Here is a 21486-nt window from a genome sequence, read left to right on the forward strand (position 1 = left end):
CTGTCAAGTGCATATGTGAATCGAAGTCTTTCGACGTCAAACGTTGCTAGCAAGGAGGAAAGAAGCACAATACCTGAAGAAACACCAATAACAACGGAAGATGCTTTATAAATAAAAAAAATGAAACGCATGTGGTGTAATCCTCCTTAATGAAATTGCAGTCAGCTCAAAACACATATCCAATAGTATCTCATCTACATCAACATCTGCATTTTACAATTGATTGCCGGCAAATAGGATCCATTGAGGCACCTCCAAGCTATTTTTCTACCATTCTACTCTCGAACGGCGCGGGGGAAACGAGCTCTTAAATCTCCCTGTGCTAGCTCTGATTTCTCTTACTTTACTATGATGATCACGTATCCCTATGTAGGTGACTATCAATAAAATATTTTCAGAATGGGAGGAGAAAGTTTTTGATTCAGATTTCACGAGGAGATCTCGCAACAACGAAAAATGCGTTTTGTTTTAATGATTTCCACCCCAGGTTACGTAATATATATCCGAGGCACTCTCTCCGTATTTCTCGATAATACAAAACGAGCTACCGTTCTTTGAACTTTTTCAATGTCCTCCGTCAGTCCTATCTTGTATCGGCCCCATACCGAACAGTAAAACTCCAGAAGAGGGTGGACAGGCGTGGCGTAAGGAGTCCCTTTAGTAGACCTGTTCAACTTCGCAGTCTTTGGTTCGGTTTACCCACAACATTATTCACGTGATCGTCCCAGTTTAAGTTTTTCGTAACTGTAATCCCTAAATATTTAATTCAATTTACTGCCATAAGATTTGTGTGATTTATCGCGAACGGAAATTTAGCGGATTTCTGTTACTAGTAATGCTGGTGTCTTCACACTTTTCGTTACTTAGTGTTACTTGCCACTTTTCGCGCCATACAGATATCTTGTCTAAATCATTTCAGGTACAGCATAGGTTCTGTGACGCTTTCTTGAGGAACGTCAGATATTGCTTCCATCTTTCTCGATGACTTTCCTACTATTACTACGAACTGTCTACCTTTCTGACAGGAAATCACGAAGCAAGGTCACACAACTGAGGCGATACTCCATAGGAAAGCAATGTGACTTGAAGACGCTTGTGAAGACCGCTGTCGAAAGCCTTCTGGAAATCTAACAAATATGGAGAAAATTTGACATCCCCTGTCGATCGCACTCATTAATTCGTGTGAATAAAGAGATAGCTGTGTTTCACATAATTATTCATATATTTTTATATGGTGTGTGCTGCATTTATTGTTCGAACTCAGTTGAAAAGGATACAGGCAAGGTAAGTGTACGTCCTATTATTAGATTCCTCCTAAGCACACACACACTTTTCTTGACTGTCTCTCTCGTGGATATATCACGCATCCAACTGGAAATCCATCTTTTACATTACATGTGCCATTTCAGTCGTGTCATACATTGCAATCCTACCACTGACAAATTTTCTTCCAGTGACCGTGAAGGTACTTGAACTTTCCATTTCTCACGATTTGCTACTTCCAGATTCTGCTCTTCGTCGTAATGGAGCTGACTTGGAAGACAAGCATTCCTGCGGACATTTTGTAACGGCCTCCATATACGAATGGTCAGCGTTACTGCCTCCTGTGCGAAACGAGCCGGGTTGGATTCCTGGTACCTCCTGGGATTTTTCTGGGGCAGGGAGGTCTGGAACTGGGTCTACTCAGCCGCTTGAGGCCAAATGCGGAGCTGCCGGAACAAAGAAGCGGCGCCGGCGAAAGCATCCGCATTCGTACGCCAGGGGGACTGGCGGCGCTGTGATCGCACGTCACACCATCCTAGATCGCTCCCCGTACTGCCTCGTAGGCGGCACTCGTCCAAATAGAACAGGCACTAGGCCTAATCGACAAGCGGCCTTGTAACGTGACGCTAGCTGCACTAAACAATGACATAACGGCACAGCTTGTTATACTGTACTTAGCACAGACAGGCAGATTAAGCAACAGTGTGTCTGCTTCAGTTTTTACGTTGTGATGGTTTCGTCTTAGAAGTAAACTTTTGATTTTCTAATCGTAAGAAATTCCTATCCGTCTGTACTTTTCTAACATCGTAAGGAAATCTCCTGCCCCTTAACCCTTGAAATACCGAGTGGGGAGGAGGGGCAGTACTTAATGCCCAAATTTTGAAAATGTGGTAATTCAGTCAGTTATTTTTTTTTAATTTTGAATAAAAGTATTTAGTTTTTCATGAATTCTGCTATCAGATTCTATAAATTTTAAATTTTTCAGTGAAATGTAACCCAAATACTGAATCTTAGTTGTGATGTCACTTTTCACAATGAATGTCGTACATAATACTTTCATTATCAGACCTTACTTAGACTTCACTATCTTTTTAAAAAGTATGTTGTGAGTAAAATTCGACAACAAGTAACGAAATCTGCATTTTTATTTATTTATTTATTTTCCAATGATCGTACACCATACAGTAACCCCAGCCTGGTAGCACACATCACTTAAAACGCGTAGGCATTCTGAGTGTTCCAAAAGGCGTTTCCAGGTTCTGGGCCCTAGGGCAGGCACGAAATACCATCCCATGTTGCCCCCTCCTACCCCCTTGGTAGCGCACGTTATGGATGATTCGTTGGTACTGCTAGTATTAAGGTCCTGTAACTGTTCGTCTCCACTCAGAGATTACAAAGAATACCATTCCTCCATTGTGGTCTGCACACACGTGTCGATTAGAATGGCCAGAAGCAAAGTAAGGAATAGACAGCACGAACTCATTACCTCTACAATAAAATTAATGAATTTTGTGGAAGGTGGGCTCATTGTCAGATCTGATACAACTCACACACCATTCTTTCAGCCTCCTTCATAACATCTATCGATTATTGTGTTCTAAGACTAACGTTGCTACAGTAGCGTTTTTAGTAGAGTAGTAGAACCTCACGCTGACTTCTTTGGAATTACCTTGCGCTTTACTCTAATCATCCAACGGTTCAGTGTCTTTCTCAAGTATGCAATACCAAAACAGCTACAGCAATAAGCCAGGTTCATTTAATCACTCACCCTTACAGTTTCACCGATAAGTTTTCAGAAAATAAAAAACGAAACAGTATTAAGCAAATTTTCAGTTACGAATTCCCTGAACTTCATTGAATGGACTCTTTTACGCAACCATAAGGTTATTTTTCATTATTTATTACTTTTTTAACGAAATCCAAAAATCACAAACATAAAAATGTTCTGACAGAGGCTATACAAGAATGTCTGTACTATAGTAAGAAAGGGAGTTCGGAGTTTAAGGCATCGCCTGCGGTGAGACCACTACGGACGTACCATATGCTTGAATAGGACAAGAACGGATGAATTTATGTAGCCGTGTCCTTTAGTAGGGAATTATACCACCTGAACTCAGGGAAAACGTGAAAAGATAAATCTTAATTACTAGGAACAATGACGTGTTCCAAACACGAGATCAGTGTCTTCAACAATTATGCCATTCGCTCTACATAATCAGTGTACGCATTCTGTGGCTTGGCAAGGTCTTACAAAGCATTCTCTAGACTATTCAAGTTGGGATGCTAGAATGTAAGGATATTAACACTAGCAATATCAAAATATTTTCTATAACGTGTATTTCGAAAAGGGAGAAGGGAGTACAGGGGGGAGGAGGTGAGCTTTATGCTTCCCCCTAAAAGAAATTTAAAAGAAACATTAATTGTTAGTTGTTGTTGACGTATGTTAACAACACTTTTTAAGGACGTCCTGATGTTTAAGTGGAATCAATAACTTTAAAATATCTTTTTAGGACACCCTTAGAAATATCATCCCAATTAGAATAACATGTAATACCAAGGGGGATAGTTCGTCACCACCACAAAAAACTAAAACATATAAATTTCATCAGCTGATGTTGAATTTTACTCACAAGAAACTTTTAAAAGAGATACTGGTGTATAAATAGGGTCTTTAACCTGAAAATACTGAACACGGCATTCATTGTGTAAACTCGTATCTAGTACTGCGACTTGAGTTTGTAGGTTTATTGGTTAGGTCAAACTGAAAACTTTAAAACATTCACGGACTCCAGCAGAAGACCTCAGCAAAAACAAGAATCTTTTTCTCAAAATCTGACTGGATTACAATATTTTTCAAAACGTGGGCCCAAAGCACTGCTTCTCTCCCCATTCCTTTAGTACTGTGGAATTAATAGGAGCCTCTTCATACCAAAAAAAATAGTCGCACCTCGAAAAACTACATCACAGAAATAAAGAGTCGGAAACAAAGAGGAAATACCGAAACCGAGGCGTGTCAATAGCCATTAACTGCCCACACTGGGTCGATGTGACACAACTTCTTCCTTCTTATATTCCTTCTCACCAACAAAGCAAGTTAGAGTAGAAACTAAACTCACGCAAATAACTTCGTTATGATTTGTTTCCCGTGCTGTATTAACCACACGGCCGGCCGCTGTGACCGAGCGGTTCTAGGCGCTTCAGTCTGGAACCGCGCTGCTGCTACGGTCACAGGTTCGAATCCTGCCTCGGGCATGGATGTGTGTGCTGTCCTTTGGTTAGTTAGGTGTAAGTAGTTCTAGGTTCTAGGGGACTGATGACCTCAGATGTTAAGTCCCATAGTGGTTAGAGCCATTTGAACCATTTTATTAATCACAAGTATCGTCTATTTATTTGTATAAAACTCCGTCCGGACAAGCCTCGGAAGGCCGAACGGTATCAACCGACCGTCGTGTCACCCTCAGCCGACAGGCGACACTGGATGAGAATACGGAGATGCACGTGGTCAGCACAGCGATTTACGAGGCCGGAGCCGCTACCTGTCAGCCAGGCAGCTGCTGAGTTTGCCTCACAAGGGCTGAGTGCACCCCGCTTGCCAGCACCGCCCGACAGCCCTTGACTTTGGCGACCTGATGGGAAACACTGATACCACTGCGGCAAGGCTGTTGGCCTGTTTCATTGTACACTTGCGCAATTTGGAAGCAATATGGCTTCTACTGTTCCTGTACATGTTACACAGATGGCCATATATAAACGCATGTCGTTCCTGGTACTTCAGTAAAGTGACCCAATATGACAAAATAGCTGTGATATTTGTCAACAAGTTCCATTTGTGCCAGCTACGAAGAAAAAATTACGGAATGTTAGTCGTATACAAAGAATTTTGCAACAAGTCTATTACATCTTTCCACAAAGTAATAAAGTATCTCACAGCAGAATATAAACTGATGGGAACAAATCACAACATCAAAAAATAAATAATGTAGAGTAATCAGATTAAGGGAACACATTTTCCTAGGTAAGATATTTAAGTGAAAAAATTTGCGAGGTCACACGTTAATTCAAGCGCCAGAATGTTGACTACAAGGATGCAAATGCGCATGCACTGTGTTGTGTACATAGTTCCGCGTAGTCAGAGCGTACGCAACTTCCCCACTAGAGCGCGCCCCGCTAAGCACAACAGCGCAGGTGCAGCTCTCGTCCGTCTCCACACTACGAGATGGCGCTGTCTTAGCGACGGACCAAATTCTGCTTCCGCCGATCCGAGTATTAATATGTAACGCAACCAATGATATTGCTGCTAACATAGAACCTTTTCTCCTCGCGGATCACACTCGCGCAGTGATACCTCAACGCTCGAGGTATTATAACGAGTGTACAGACCTCCGATTAGTCAGTCTGCATTAGTCTGCAGTCAAGTTTCAGTCTGCGCCTAATAAGATTATCATATCCCTGTACTTTGTTAAGTATCAGAGATATGTAAGAATAAGATTAACGTACCAAGACCAAAGGAACTTCAGATTGTCAATTGTAAACAGCATCCAGAACCAAGTTACGTAATGTCTATACTTTTTATTATTTTAATAAATGTGTGTGAAAATTAATCAAGTTCTGTTTAAAGTTGGTCACCGTCAATCTGCAACTCTAAGCGTGCAAGTGGCATTTCTATTATCTGACCTAACGGCAGAAGATAAACACGACACGATAAGACCACGAGACATATTGCTGACACTCGCCTACTTCGTTAGAGCGACAAGTCAAATAATCTGATGGTGTGTGTACCGAAGGTCTTACAGTACACACACCACACATTGTGTTGTACAGGTGCTGAATGTCCGTTTGTCGGATGGAGTTCCATGCCTGTTGCAGCTGGTCGGTCAGTAAATGGACGGTTAATGCTGGTTGTGGATGACGCTAGAGCTGTCGTCCCATACGTGCTCGATAAGAGACAGATCTATGATCGAACAGACCAAGGCAACATGTCGACGCACTGTAGAGCATGTAGGGTTAGAACAGCGATACGTGGGCGAGCGTTATCCTGTTGGAAAACGCCCCCTGGAATGCTGTCCGTGACTGGCAGCACGACAGGTCGAATCACGAGTCTGACGTACAAATTTGCGGTGAGGGTGCGCGGGATGAGCACGAGAGTGCTCCCGCGGTCACACGGAATCGCGCACCAGGCCACGGCTCCGTGCGCAGGCGCAGTGCGCCAGGCAGCCAGGTAGACCAGGTGCAAGCCCTCGTCTGGCCCCCTCGTAACCAACACTCGGCCATCACTGGTACCAAGGCCGAGCCGGCTTTCATCAGAAGACACAGCAGATCTCCACCCTGCCCTCACATGAGCTGAAGTCGCAAACAGCGGGTTACTGGAGTGCACCTTACAGAGCGTCTGGCTCGGAGCTGTCCTCGGAGCAACCGATTTGTAACAGTTCGTTCTATCGCTGTGTCAGCTGCTGCTCAGATTGCTGCTGCAGATCCAGGACGATGCGCCAGAGCCATGTGCCAGACACATGGTTCGAATGGCTCTGAGCTCTATGGGACTTAACAGCTGAGGTCATCAGTCCCCTAGAACTTAGAACTACTTAAACCTGACTAACCTAAGGACATCACACACATCCATGCCCGAGGCAGGATTCGAACCTGCGACCGTAGCGGTCGCGCGGTTCCAGACTGTAGCGCCTAGAACCGCTCGGCCACTCCGGCCGGCGACAAACACGATGGTCTTCCTCTCGGTAGTGCCTCTTGGCCGCCCACAGCCTGGTTTCCTAGCAACCGTACATTCCCGTGATCTTTTTGTTTTATCTACAAAATTTACAAAGAATGATTCAAAATAAAATTAATTTGAGGTTGAAATATAAATAAAATTTTGTTGTTTTTAAGAAGAATATAAAAAGAAGATAGGATAGATGAGAGATTTGTTAGTACCATCACCGAGTGTGACTGACGGTGAATACCTCGGAATGGTTTCATCGAGCCGTTGACCGCCAGTCACACACACACACACACACACACACACGCACACACACACACACACACACACACACACACACACAAATGGTTATTAGTAGAGAAATGTTTCTTATCCTATTTGTTACTAATCCTATGTATTAACTAAAGATGAAAAACGAAAATTGTAAGATGTACGACCTGTTTTAAACATCAGGTAACAGGTCTATAATTTGGCAATAAATAAATAAATTCCCGTGATCACCGCTGCCAGCAATCGTGTACAGTGGCAACATTCTTTCTGCAGTATCGCACAAGGAACATCCAGCTTCTCCTATCCTTATAACGCGACTGCATTGAAACTTAATGGAGTGCTAATAATGCCTACTTTGTCGCCTTAAAAGATTCTTAGCTAACACCAACTCACCATGTTGAACCTCAAAGGTAACTAACGTTCCTGGACGTTACAGCGTGTGTGTTTGAAACGAACTCGATTTTCATCCTCACAGTGGCGCTGCTAGCACCACTCTTACGCAAGAGGCGCGAAACTGGAAGAGACATCTTTCAACATGCCTACCAATTTTCATTTATGACGCATAACTTCTTTTCGGTGTTGCGATTTTTTTTCGTCAGCAGGACTGACATGAACCAATCATAAACAGGCTGCTTCTCAGTAGAGTTCGGTGGAGAGATGTCAGAAATATTAAATAACTGACCAGGCTTCAAATTCACTTAGGGAAACGTTGAACGAATTTTTTACGAAACGGCGAAGACGGGAAACGCTAGTTTCGTCACGAAATCAGCTTTTCTAGGTACAGACTGTAAAGCTACAATTTTGTTTCCCACGAGCAAAATATAATGGTAGATGGAACCTGTTGGGCTCGGATCCAGGGACTCTGAGGCCAGCGCCAGGTGGTGGCTGGCTGGCTGTGGCGGGGGCGATGGCCTGGCATGTCAGCCGCGGTACCCTCTGTGGCGCCGCCGCCACTTAACGCAGTATTGCCATCCTGAGAGAGACTCCAGAGACCGCGTTAAGCCCGTGACGGCCGGCTTCCAGCCTGAACTCAGCGCTGCGCACAGCTGCCGCCGTCGCTGATCTCAGCACGTATCCCAATTTTTATGCCTTCTTTAATTACATGAGCTAAGAAGACTTTTGCTTTCATCATGACAGAGTTATCGTTGACTTTAAATTTAAGTCGATCTTCTGTAGTGTCGCGGAATAGTAAAGAGTTGGAAACGTGGAATATTGTCAAAGTTTCGTTGCCTATGCCGAGAGCCAGAGGCAGTAGGTTAGCCAAGAGGTAAGAGGATTGCACATGTAGCGGAATGTGTAGTCACACAGGAGAATGGCCAAGTTACACACAACAGGCGAGAGAGAATTGCTTAGCACGCAGGTTTGTGTTAGACGGAGACATTCATGAAGTGTAAGACAGAGGTATATAGTCAGCTGTACTGCTTTCCACAACTTGTCGTAAGTCTGCCGTAACAACACGTAACTCTGTGACAAGAACACCTAAGGGGCGAGTACGACTGATGAATGAGCAGTGTAAGTGGAACGAATGCGTTCATTACAAACGAGCATGACGTCAGGACGTCGCTCGTGCTTCCTTCAAATACGCCAGCTTTGATAGCAACAAGGCACTCGCAGCTAGACTTGCAGTTAGATGTGTACTGGGTCGCTGCGTAGCGCTCAGCTTGGTGGTCGACATGTTAATCTTTATTAAGGAGATGTTGCAGTAAGGGCGGCCCATCCAGCAGCAGACGTGAGGGGACAGAACCAGCTGTGGTCCTCTCTGCTGCCGCTGTCAATCATCAACCCAGAATTAGCAGACATCGCGGCAGACTCGCCCGCCGCCAATGCTGACCACATCAGTGAGCCGTGATCGAGATCGTCGCCTACACCCTGTGCATCTGCTGTCACAACCGGGTGAGCCGACGACGCTGGGGGACTGCAGCCCGTTCCGCCCGTCCACCGCGGACGAGCCACCAGGAGGAGCAGGGAAGAAGACGGGGTGGGATAGAGTACACTCCGCACTACGAGAACGCTTCTCGTGCCGACAGCGCCGGGACTCCAACCCGGGACCTCCTGCGCGCAGCGGCATGCTGTCTGTCACTGAGCCGGCTGGCCAGCCGGCGCCGCCAGCCACGCGCGACGAAGTAAGGGCATTCCACGCTACGTCACAGCATGCGGCACTGCGCTAGCAAGACTGGTGTGGCCCGGAGCTGGTGTCATCACTACCAGTCAGCGAGGACTTGGGGAAGGTCGTTGATATCACCAAGCTCAGCCAGCCTGTGTTGCGCGGGCCACATTGTACTCGGCAGAAATGTCATGAATTAATAAAGTTTCTTTGGCGTTTCTGACGCGTCCACAGTCATTTCCTAGCATCCTGACAACTGGAGAGGTCACCGCTCGGCCTCCAGTCCAGCGTAGGCGACCGGGACCACCGGGGCGCCTACATTTCTAATGCACTTTCGGCTACCTCCTATTTACCACAGTCAACTTTTGTTGAACTCGGTATTATTCTTCAGTGCATCCAGTCTGGCCGGCCGCTGTGGCCGAGCGGTTTTAGGCGCTTCAGTCTCGAACCGCGCTGCTGCTACGGTCGCAGGTTTGAATCCTGCCTCAGGCATGGATGTGCGTCATGTTCTTAGGTTAGTTAGGTTTAAGTAGTTCCACGTTCTAGGGGACTGATAAGCTCAGATGTTAAGTCCCTTAGTGCTTAGAGCCATTTGAACCATTTGTCCAGTGTGTCCAACTACTACACTGCTGGCCCTTAAAATTGCTACACCACGAACATGAAGTGATACAGACGCGAAATTTAACCGACAGGAAGAAGATGCTCTGATATGCCAATGATCATCTTTTCAGAGCATTCACACAAGGTTGGCGCCGGTGGCGACACCTACAGCGTGCTGACATGAGCATAATTTCCAACCGATTTCTCATACACAAACAGCAGTTGACCGGCGTTGCTTGGTGAAACGTTGTTGTGATGCCTTGTGTAAGTAGGAGACTTTCCGACTTTGATAAAGGTCGGATTGTAGCCTATCATGATTGCGGTTTATCGTATCGCGACGTTGCTGCTCGCGTTTGTCGAGATCCAATGACTGTTAGCAGAACATGGAATCGGTGGGTTCAGGAGGGTAATACGGAAGGGCGTGCTGGATCCCAATGGCCTCGTATCACTAGCAGTCGAGATGACAGGCATCTTATCCGCATGGCTGTAACAGATCGTGCAGCCACGTCTCGATCCCTGAGTCAACAGATGAGGACGTATGCAAGACAACAACCATCTGCACGAAGAGTTCAACGACGTTTGCAGGAGCATGGACTATCAGCACAGAGACCATGGCTGCGGTTACCCTGGACGCTGCATCACAGACAAGGGCGACTGCAATGGTGTACTCGACGACGAACCTCGGTGCACGAATGGCAAAACGTCACCTTTTCGGATGAATCCAGGTTCTGTTTACAGCATTATGATGGTCGGGTCCGTGTTTGGTGACATCGCGGTGAACGCACATTGGAAGCGTGTATTCGTCATCGTCATACTGGCGTATCACCCGGCGTGATGGTATGCGGTGCCATTAGTTACACGTATCGGTCACCTCTTGTTCACATCGACGGCACTTTGAACAGTGGACATTACATTTCAGATGTGTTACGACCCGTGGCTCTACCCTCCATTCGACTCCTGCGAAACCCTAAATTTCAGAAGGATAATGCACGATTGCATGTTGCAGGTCCTATACGGGCCTTTCTGGATACATAAAATGTTCGACTGCTGCCCTGTCCAACACATTCTCCAGATCTCTCACCAATTGAAAACGTCTGGTCAATTTTGGCCGAGCAATTCGCACGTCACAATACGCCAGTCGCTACTCTTGATGAACTGCGGTATCGTGTTGAAGCTGCATGGGCAACTGTACCTGTACACGCCATCCAAGCTCTGTTTGACTCAATGCCCAGGCGTATCAAGGCCGTTATTACGGCCAGAGGTGGTTGTTCTCGGTACTGATTTCTCAGGATCCATGCACCCAAATTGCGTGAAAATGTAATTACATGTCAGTTCTAGTATAATGTAGTTGTACAATGAATAGCCGTTTATCATCTGCATTTCTTCTTGGTGTTGCAATTTCAATGGCTAGTAGTGTACTAACCACACCCACAGGATATTTGCTGAACATTGGTAGTGCTGCGATCTACATTTTCTTTCACAGGCCTCACGAGGTGCCATATTTTAGTTTGTTACCTGAAGACTGATTCGCTTTTATGTCCCATCAAGATCTTGCTAATCTTCCATGTCACTGTAACAGAGAACATAAAAAAACTGTGAGTTACCCCACGGTGCGGTTCTGCTTGTGCACACCATATGAAATAGATCATGATGCTTGCTGGTTGCAGAGTCACGAAAGACTTTTTGTAGACGTTTTAGATCTCGTGACACTTATTCGGCAACATTTACGGCTTCTGCTGGATGGACCGATGTCCTTAGAGCAGTGCGGGTTTGAGACTGCAGTTGGTGTCTGAAGGTCGGTGACGTAACAGCCAGTGTCATGGATTCCAGCAGCCACACGACGGTCGGGCAGTACTTGACAACGGCCGAGGAGCAGCCAGTCCTAAACCACTGGATATGCCACCACCTGACACGGCTGGAGGCCCGCGAATAAGGTATTCAATCAAGGCAATTGTATCACAGAGTAGTATCGTATTCACTGAAAGCCAAAGAAACTGGTACATCCGCCTAATATCGTGTAGGGCCACGCAAGCACGCAGAAGTGCCGCAACACGACGTGCCATGGACTCGACTAGTGCCTGAAGTAGTGCTGGAGACAACTGACACCATGAGTCCTGCAGGGCTGTTCATATATCCGTAACAGTGGAAATCTCTTCTCAACGTTGCAAGGCATCCCGTATATGCTCAATAATGTTCGTGTCTGAGGAGCTTGGTGGCCAGTGAAAGTATTTAAACTCAGAAGAGTGTTCCTGGAGCCACGCTGTAGCAATTATAGACGTGTGCGCTGTGGCATTGTCCTGCTGGAATTGCCCAAGGCAGTCGGAATGCACTATGGACATCAATGGATTAGGTGATCATACAGGGTACTTACATACGTGTCACCTGTCAGAGTCGTATCTAGAAGCATCACAACAGTCCTCTACTGACAGGCGTGGTCCATGGATTCATGAGGTTGTCTCCACACCCTAACACGTCCATCCGCCCCATACAATTTGAAACGAGGCTCGTCCGCTCAGATAACATGTTTCCATTCATCAACAGTCCAATTTCGGTGTTGATGGGACCAGACGAGGCGTAAAGCTTCGTGTCGCGCAGTCATCAAGGGTACATGAGCGGGCCTTCCGCTCCGAAAGCCCATATCGATGATGTTTCGTTGAATGGTTTGCACACTGACACTTGTTGATGGCCCAGCTTTGAAATCTGCGCCAATTTGCGGAAGCGTTGTACTTCTGTCACGTTGAACGATTCTCTTCAGTCGTCGTTGGTTCCGTTCTTGCAGGAGGTTTTCGTGGCTTCAGCGATGTCGGAGATTTGATGTTTTATCGGATTTCTAACATTGACGGTACACTCGTGAAATGGTCCAACGGGAAAATCCCCACTTCATCGTTACCTGGGAGATCCCAGTATCCAAAATGGAGACATGTGGTCGCTCGAGGAGCGGTGCGAGGATAAACAGGTCCGGCGCAGAGGGAGTTACCATTAAACAGATAGCCGCGGAGAGAGAGAGGCGCGTGTGAGACAAGCAACGGGAATATGCCCCATTATAGTTGCGCTGCGGGAATGCTGATCTTAGAAAATGTGCAGGGTATCTCCCCGACTGGTAGCAGGACGAAACCGAGACAATAGGGAGCAGTCAAAGTACGTCGGAAAATACAGACCCGAATAACATATGGGTGGCCGCATTGGTCAGGGTGATGAAAGAAAGTATGACGAAACAGGAAGAAAATAATACGAAATTTAACTCAAAACTGAAAGGTATCATGGCCCGTGTAGATGTGAGATTTGAAGCGAATAAGGCGCTACTTGAACAGGCTTGAAAGGATGTTGTGAACGAGGTCAACCAAAAATTTGAAGTAGTAGGTAATAGATTAAGCGCTGTCGAGAAAGAACAGAAAAGAGTTCAGGTCGAAATGAGAAAATTTAGAGAAGGGACTCCAAATATTAGCAGAAAGATGTAATAGCGAAAATAAAAGGGAGATTAAACGTTTAAAAGCCTTCGAAGCAACTCAAGAAAAAGTAGATCCAAACAATAGGGGTTCCCGGGTTCGAATCCCGGCCGGGTCAGGGATTTTCTCTGCCTCGTGATGACTGGGTGTTGTGTGATGTCCTTAGGTTAGTTAGGTTTAAGTAGTTCTAAGTTCTAGGGGACTGATGACCGTAGATGTTAAGTCCCATAGTGCTCAGAGCCATTTGAACCAAACAACAGGGCAATCCTTGAGGGAAAAGTAGAAGCGGTAAAAGTGCAAAATAGGAAGGAAATAAAGAAGGTGAAAGAAGAGTTAGAGAAACTCGAGGAAAAGGTTGCAGATATAACAATGTCGGGGAGAAGCGAGAATGCTGCGATGCTGAATGCAACAGATAATGAAGAAATCAAATTATTAAGGAAATTTTAGGAAGGAAAATGTGAGGTCAACAGGTGACAACGCAATGCTACAAACGAGATATGCAACGCGTGGCTCACGTGGAGAATATTCTCGCGTGCGGAACCGAAATGGGAAACCAAGTGCGCAAAGGCGCACAAGACAGTAGCGAGGGAAGTGAATCCGGACATTAGAGGGCTAGGAAGAAACTAGCGAGCAACATAGGCAAATGTCGGGAAGGACACAGAAACTCGTGGGTGAGGTCTTACAGGAGGGAAGCGGAAGGGTTTGACTACAAACGCTTTCTCTCTGTGCGAAAATTCTAAGTCTTCCGCAACTCGGTGAACAGGATACACCCACATGCTTGGCTTAAATAATACCAGTTCCGCCTACCCCCAACTGGCCGGATGAATATAAAATAGAATTTATGTGTCGGACAACTCGAGGCCGAACCCGCTGCAGCTCGCACGTACACGACGGTACGCGAGTGTCAGCGCGAGTTTCTCCCGGCCTATTGGTCCGAGGCGGCGCAAGATCGGGTAAAGAATAATATATGATGCTGCCAAATTTAAACCAATCTGGTTTTGCGATTCCTGCCTGACTGTTCGAACACATGCTGCAGGACAACCAGTTTCTGTACAACCCTTACAGTCCGGGCGAACTGATAAGGATGTGTGTAATGAAACTTCCAACTCAGCTGCGCCATATCGTGATAGGTGGACGATTTATAATCGTTTAAACTACTCTTACAGGAGTTAGAGTACGACGTCGGCGATTGCGAACAGGAAAAGGCGCAGGTTTTCTATTGGTAACGCCACGTAGCGCTCTGTATGAAATTCACTGGCTGTGCTGTGTGCAGTCTGTGGCTGGGTGGCATTGTTGGAAGAGTCGTTATTGTAGTGTTGGGCAGTTGGCTGTTAACAGCGCGTAGCGTTGCTCAGTTGTAGGTGAGCCGCCAGCAGATGATCTGGACGTGTGTCCATCAGAGACAGTAAACTTGTAAGACTGGATGTCATGAACTGATATATATACTATGACTTTTGAACACTATTAAGGTAAATACATTGTTTGTTCTTTATCAAAATCTTTCATTTGCTAACTATGGCCGGCCCCGGTGGCCGTACGGTTCTAGGCGCTCCAGTCCGGAGCCGCGCTGCTGCTACGGTCGCAGGTTCGAATCCTGCCTCGGGCATGGGTGTGTGATGTCCTTAGGTTAGTTAGGTTTAAGTAGTTAGGTTCTAGGCGACTGATGACCACAGCAGTTGAGTCCCACAGTGCTCAGAGCGATTTGAACCATTTTGCTAACTATGCCTATCAGTAGTTAGTGGCTTCAGTAGTTTGAATCTTTTATTTTGCTGGCAGTAGTGGCGCTCGCTGTATTGCAGTAGTTCGAGTAACGAAGATTTTTGTGAGGTAAGCGATTCATGAAAGGTATAGGTTATTGTTAGTCAGGACCATTCTTTTGTAGGGATTTTTGAAAGTCAGATTGCGTTGCGCTAAAAATATTGTGTGTCAGTTTAAGCACAGCCATTTATAATTTTTCTAAGGGGACGTTTCAGGCTCACGGGTAGTCGAGTACGGTAAAAATATGGGCAGGTCCCGGCGAATAAGAAGAGGGAAACTATTCCCGCTGACGTGAAAATCAGACCCGCTGATCCACGAAAAAACCCATCGGGAATGGAGGGAAAATAACAGTTATGTCCAATGCATATTGAGGTAGACGGTATTAGTCCAAACGCGATGACGGAAAGTTGCAGAGTACGTTACATAGGTCAGGAAGATATTAGGGAAACATTACTTCAGGAACAAACGGATAACAGGATTTCAGCTGTTAGTCTGGTGATTGCCATCTCAGTGAAAGGGGTATCACAGGGCTGCGTAAACGATACAGGGAGTCCGATCTCTATTGTTAGTGAGGCTGCATTCCGAAAATGCGGGAAGGCGCAAGCTTGGCCGACTTCGCCGTTGCGAGGGACGAAAGTGAGAGGGGCAATATACGGTGAAATTGTAGAAGCCAAGTGGCAGACTAGGATCATGTTGAAATTCGAGGAGAACTTCTTCATTGTGCCCTTAATTAACACTGAAGAAATTTTAGGGGTAGATGTCATGCACGCTCACGAGGCAATTGTAGACTTGGATGCAGGTATCATGTCTCAAAACAGAGAGGGGAACCCCGTTGAATTGAAGTTCGATAATTGCATCATAAGGGAAGAGTCTGAAGCCAGCTGCATACAAATTCTCACTTACCCGGGAGCGCACCAGGAACCGCAGACCCTCGTGAACTGTATTAGCGGAGTGAGCTCACCGCCATCCGTGCACGGAAGGGATGGGGTTTTCTGGAAAACAGTCGAATAAAGTACGAACGGCGTAGGAGACATGCCAGAGGACGCCCGTTTAAGACCGCTAGAGGTTCTGAGGAATCACGAAAGAATAATTTCGAACGTACCGGGTGCGATAAAAGGCTTCGAAAACAAGTTCCAAGTACGGGAACACAAAAAGTTTTTCGTGAGGCTGTACCCCATTCCGTTAGGACAGAAAGAAAAAGTGAAGGCAGAGGTCGCGAAGATGCTCGAGCAGGACGTAGGCGAATTCGCAGTGAGTCCGTACAACTCACCACTTTTAGTGGTACCGAAAAAGGGTGAGTGGGTGAGATTGGTGATGGATTCTCGGCAAATCAACACAATTATTAAAGCAGAAACAGACAGACCGGAGAGCATGGAAGAATTATTACAACGTTTCCATGGAGTGAAAGTATTAACCTCCATTGATATGAGAGCCAGGTACAGCATTTCGGGAATGGATGCTGTAATAGTAAGGAAAAAAGAACTTTTATAACCACTTGTTACGAAAATGTAGCACAATTTGAATAAACTGCCTATTGGCTTCTGTCTCGGGTTCTTCGGCCGACGTTCATCTAATGATTTTTCTGACGTTTCGCCAGCACGAGTGGCTGGCATTGTCAAAGCTTCACCCTCCATTGCCGGTGGTGAACTGGAGGCGAGCTCGCGGCCGCAGACAATATGTACCTGGCGCGCCAACGTCCGAGGGCTGCTCCGCGGTCATTTCCGGTGCGGTTCTCCTCTTGCTACCTGCGACGGTCGTTCGCTGCAGTACGGGAAGCCAGGATCCGTTTACCTTAAGGCTTTCCTCTTTCTTGTTGAAACTGTTCGTGTGTTTTTGTATTTCTACAGCTTCTCTGAACAAGCACGTGTGATAGTGCTTCTCTACAGCCAGAACTTCCGTGTCAGCGAATTTTATTACGTGGTCGGTCCCATTCAGTGCGTGCTCTGCCACGGCCGATTTCTGCACCTGCCCCAACCTGCAATGTCGCTTGTGCTCTTTGATCCTGGTGTTAATTGATCGTCCAGTCATTCCGACATAAACTTTTCCGCATGTGCATGGTATACGGTATATTCCCGACATTGCAAGTGGGTCTCTTTTCTCCTTCGCCGATCTAAGACACTCTTTTGATCTTCCTTGTCGGTTTGAAAATCGTCTTTACGCCATGTTTGCGCAATGTACGGCCGATTCTGTCCGTCACTCTGGGAAGTGTAACAGAGCCAAACACTCGGCGAAGTAACGAACCAGAAAAAGAAATGTCGGGTACGGCCTTTCTGCCATACATTCCTAGAGTGACGGACAGAATCGGCCGTACATTGCGCAAACATGTCGTAAAGACGATTTTCAAACCGACAAGAAAGATCAAAGAGTGTCTTAGATCGGCGAAGGAGAAAAGAGACCCACTTGCAATGTCGGAAATATACCGTATACCATGCACATGCGGAAAAGTTTATGTCGGAATGACTGGACGATCCATCAACATCAGGATCAAAGAGCACAAGCGACATTGCAGGTTGGGGCAGGTGGAGAAATCGGCCGTGGCAGAGCACGCACTGAATGAGACCGACCACGTAATAAAATTCGCCGACACGGAAGTTCTGGCTGTAGAGAAGCACTATCACACGCGCTTGTTCAGAAAAGCTGTAGAAATACAAAAACACGAGAACAGTTTGAACAAGAAAGAGGAAAGCCTTAAGGTCAACGGATCCTGGCCTCCCGTACTGCAGCGAACGACCGTCGCAGGTAACAAGAGGAGAACCGCACCGGAAATGACAGCGGAGAAGCCCTCGGACGTTGGCGCGCCAGGTATATACAGTCTGCGGCCGCGAGCTCGCCTCCAGTTCACCACCGACAATGGAGGGTGAAGCTTTGACAATGCCAGCCACTCGTGCTGGCGAAACGTCAGAAAAATCATTAGATGAACGTCGGCCGAAGAACCCGAGACAGAAGGCAATAGGCAGTTTGTCAACAACTGGCCACGAAAGCCTTAACAATTTTGTACAATTTGAATACTTTGCTATGAAATTTCGTAACTGTCAAAATTTGGACTCATAATTTTTTTTATAAACACTTACATGGCAATTGACTCAAGTTTGTTCTTTTCCCACCCCCACTGCCGCTGGCATCTCTGCTGGCTGAGCACCTCACGGTGTGGAAATCACACTAAGCACTGGCAAAAGACCGACATGATTGTGGCGGGGGTTGGGCTTTATATAGCTTAAGACTCCACCCTGTACTTTTTAGAGGACCAATAGGAAGTCAGAGTGCCATACCAGCAAGTTCTAACTTGCATTTTTTTTCTCTTTAAGCAGGCTTGGTGCAGCTGTTTGAGGAAAGTATCACATCTGTTGGATTGGGGGGGGGGGGGGGGGAAAGAAAGATCTGAGACAAACATCCTGTGTTTGCGTGCAAGTGGATAGAATATTGGGTGCAGCTTCTAGCCTCAGAAAAACACTATTTGATCATTCTGAGACAGTTTCTAATAGCAGTTCAAAAGATTTATATAGCATGCATCTGTCCAGAGGGAGATTTGGCTGTCAGCTTAACATTAACAACCTTTTAGCTGTGCCATGCATTTGTTCCTCGAAGGCACGTCGCCACAGACGTTAATAACATGTGCTGATCCATGTTTTGAACAGTCCCTTCTGTTAGGGCAGGAATTCCCATGCAGACAAGCAATCCCTAACTATTTCTGCAGCACTTTATGATTTACAGGAAGGGGTGATATGATATGGACAGGCTGCCTCATTAGGATCGCTAGGAAGAATGCGTCCTGTGTTATTCTGGGATATTGGCGTAAACATTTTCTGAAAGCAGTGTGAAAGAGTTCTATAGTGTGTCCAGAGGAAGACTTGGCTGTCAGCTTAATATTGACAACCTTTTAGCTATACCTGCAAAGGTAGGTCGCTAGGAAAACACCTCGCTCGGCATTTAGGCCATGTCATAGAGCTGTCACGTGCAGAACCTTTGGACAAGTCGTCGTTCACGTCACGGGCGCCAGACAGATGCGTCTCGCCTGTGGAACAGGCTGGCATGTGTAGCAATTAGAGGAGCGTGTCTCCTAAGGTTCGTATGAGCAGTTGCCAGCAGGCTCGTGCGCATGCGCAGAGCTGAATTCGCGTATGAGCTGGGCCTTCCTCCCGCTTCTGGCTAACTGAAGCGTAGCTGTTTGCTGTGTGAGCAGTAGCAGCAAGTAGCCAGAAGCTACCCGGAAAAATGTTTCTGGCGCGCCCAAGCTGCCAGATACGCGCATGCGCAGAGCAAGCTGAGTTATAGTCTTCGTTTACAGCTCCCACGTCAAATGAAATCAAAACAGATTTCTGTGGCCAGGAGCCATCAAGTGAATTAATATACATTCTCGTAACCATGAAAGACCAAAATAAGTTAGTAGTTTCAATTTTCTGATTTTATATTATTTCCACGTTATTAGCAATAAACCATTAATGTCTTAATGAAGCTATTTCTGTCTGTTTTATAGAGAAATTTGCTTCAGTTTATTTTTTTTTTCCACTGAGGCAGTTAGTTTATTTGAAACGAAGTGTTTCATTCCGCACTATTGGCTACTTTCAACCTTGTTCAATTTAAAGTGCAGATTTTCATTTTCTGGGACGAATGACGTTATACAATAATAAAGAACCAAACATGAGAATACAGTACTGGACCTCCAATAAAAATTGGTATCACGAAAACCACATGGAAAGGTGAATATCAGATACTTCAGAGTGCATCTGGACATAGAAATATGCAATTAGAGCGGAATGAAGCATTTTAGTATGGTTCATGAAATTCCGATGCTGCTGGAATAGTCTCTGATGTCCTGTTCCCTTTATGACACTGTGAGATCTCTTAATGCTATATACGTACGAAGATACGTAAACATTGACTTGAAGCTGACTAAATAGGCAAATTTGGTCAGTAGTTTTGAACTTAATATTTTGTTTCAAATATAATGACAGCTGTAGCAGAATTTTACAAATCTGCCTTCTGTGAAAGTGTTTTTCGATCACAACGCACTCTTATAGTACTTCCTCTAGGCCTGAAGTTATTTCTTAATTTGTGTTTACGTCTTAAATTTATAGAATGCCATTCTATGCTAAATTTAAGACTGGCAGCATACCGTGTTTTATCGTTTTAACTCCCCACATGGCTTCATATTTATTCCTAGAGTAGAATATAAACTGTCAGTTGTACAGTTTCTTTGCCTCACAGACAACCATGTTAATTTTTTCACATTTTGAAATAGTCATGTAATTTATTGTCCTTTATTCTGGCGTAAGCTACACAAGAAACTGTCTCTTTTTTTGTTGCAAGAAATTTGTATTCCATCCTACTAGCTTTTTGCAGTGCTGTGTAGATGTAAACCTGTTGGAAATGCTACATAACAATACTGCAGAGTACGAATTTAAAAAAATTGTCAAAGTCACCCCTTAACAAAATTTTATGGTACTTCGAGTGTGGAGTCTAATTTTGAAATGATATTTTGCCAAGAACTGCTTCCTTATTTGCATTCTTTATCCGTGTGGGATATGATAAAACAATTGCTCTAAGTACAACTCACTATGCCCTCTCAACAACATGCCGCACGGCTACACATGGTCACGTGATACCCCACCAGAAATACGACGAAAAGCGTGAGCCTCTAGCGTTGACCCTTATCCGTGCTGGACCCACAGGTACAAAGGCGATGCGTCAGCGTGCCGGCCGTGGTGTCCAGGTAAACACGTCACCACCCTCTCCAGGCGTGCCCGCCCAGACGCGTCTCGCCTGTGGGACAGACAGGGCTGGCGTGTGTGCCTGACACGGTCAGTCATCATTCCACCTTGGACATCTGTAGGAAACAGATCGCTGAGACATCATGGTTGAATTTCTTAAAGGTAATACGAAAGCATTTCTACATGCAGTGAGTGTTTGTGCATTGCATTATTTCGGCTGTTTAAGCGTTGTGAGCGTGTTTGCAGAGCGTTATACATGCATTATATTGATAATTTTATGCGTAGTGTAGGTGTCTGCACATCAGTGTACTGCATTATTTTGTGAACATGTCTGTAGGGTGTGCCATGCATTATTTCGGTAATTTACGAGTTGTTTTTATGTCTGTACATCACTGTACTTCATTATTTCGGTGATTTACGAGTAGTTTCCAGGTCTGTTAACTGTATATTATGAGCCCAAGCACGTGTTTTGTATCACCATAATAAATAAACTACGTGAAACCCGTCCCTAAATAAATTGTTCCAAAAATAAATAATGTACACTCCTTCCTCTCTCCAGTAGCACAGAACAGCCTGAGTCCTTTTCCCGCCATTTTCCCCTCCAGACCGCCATGGAAAGGGGGGACAAGG

At 45.6% G+C, this 21486-nt stretch overlaps 1 protein-coding gene across 1 annotated transcript in view; it reads right to left on the bottom strand.

The window, feature by feature from the left end:
- Positions 1-21486, bottom strand: part of LOC126416336 (uncharacterized) — a 586934-nt gene that overhangs the window by 350244 nt on the left and 215204 nt on the right. The window lies entirely within an intron of this gene.

Source organism: Schistocerca serialis, chromosome 8, assembly GCF_023864345.2.
Source record: "Schistocerca serialis cubense isolate TAMUIC-IGC-003099 chromosome 8, iqSchSeri2.2, whole genome shotgun sequence".
NCBI classification, from domain to species: domain Eukaryota; kingdom Metazoa; phylum Arthropoda; class Insecta; order Orthoptera; family Acrididae; genus Schistocerca; species Schistocerca serialis.